A 1,551-nucleotide genomic window follows, 5' to 3' on the forward strand; every position below is an offset into this window, starting at 1 on the left:
AAAGCAGAATGCGCCTTTGTTCGGCGATCATCCAGCAAATTATCGGGGATGTCCAGCTCTTAAAAATATTCAAACTCATCGCAACCGTCACTCCAAAGTAAACAACAATCACCGTCTCAACAACAACAACAAATTCTACGAAAATAATACTAATGTAATTACCCACCCCAGTCCAAACAGTGCCTCAGAAAATCAAAGCATCCCTATTACTACTAATTTATCCTATGCTCAGGCAACTCAAAATAAAAACCACACTGCAAATAATAATCAACCGCAATTAGATTCTACTTCCTCACTAACTGCCCAACTTACATCATTTATAAATGACCTAAAAACATTAATCACCCCTCTCATAACACTTCTTACAAAAGTAATTGACACAGTCTTAGAAAAAAAATGACTTCAAACTCAATAAATCATGCCTCTTCCTTATCAATTTTCCTATGGAATGCCAATGGATTAAAACAACATTCCAATGAACTTTTTTACCTTCTTCACCATAAAAACATTGATATTGCCCTTATAACTGAGACTCACCTATCCACCACTTCCAATATTAGCTTCAATGGTTACTCAATTATTAGAGCTGATCACCCTGATCGAACTTCCCATGGTGGGGCTGCAATAATTATTAAATCCTCACTCTTTTATAACGAAATGCCTAGCACAAATGAATCATACCTACAAGCTGCTAATATCAAAATTAAAATAAATAATTTCAACATCACAATATCTTCAGCCTACTTCCCTCCAAACCAACCTATTTCCGAACCTAAAATTCTTTCTTTTTTCCATAGCCTAGGCAACTTTCTTATAATATGTGGTGATTTTAATGCCAAACATTCTCAATGGGGCAGTAGATATACTAATACGAGAGGCAGGCTATTCCATACATCAATTCCAAAACATAAATTATCATTCATCTCCCCTGATGAACCAACTCACTGGCTATCGCATGCAAATAGATCCCCTGACATTCTCGACTTTTTTATTACACGGTTACCAAATAGTTTAAACAAATTTATAACAAGCCTTAACCACCTATCAAGCGATCATTCTCCTGTTTTATTAACTTTAGACGCCGAAATGGCCTCTACCACGACTAACCCGCTTCTCTCATCCGGCCCTGTAGACTGGAAACTTTTTCAAGCTAAATTAGACGAATCCTTGTCCCTAAATACTCCTCTAAAATGCCATCTCGATATTGACCTAGCAATCTCCAAATTAACAAAAACTATCCAAAATGCAGTTTCTCATTCTTCTTTGACCACCCCAAAAAAAAACCAATCTAAATCCCACATCTCGCTCCCCTCATACTTAGTCAACCTTATTAAAGCCAAACGTCGTGCTCGATCCTTGTGGCAACGATCGAAATACCCAGAACACAAAACTGCCTACAATCATCTATCAAACGATCTTAAATCTCAATTAGCGAAATATAGATCTGAACAATTTAGTCAATACCTAAGTACTCTGTCTCCTAATAACGGCTCCCTCTGGAAAATAACAAAAAAGCTAACGAATCAACGTGTAAAATATCCCTCCTCTTGA

The sequence above is a fragment of the Acyrthosiphon pisum genome, chromosome A1 (genome assembly GCF_005508785.2).
Source record: "Acyrthosiphon pisum isolate AL4f chromosome A1, pea_aphid_22Mar2018_4r6ur, whole genome shotgun sequence".
In the NCBI taxonomy this organism is placed as follows: domain Eukaryota; kingdom Metazoa; phylum Arthropoda; class Insecta; order Hemiptera; family Aphididae; genus Acyrthosiphon; species Acyrthosiphon pisum.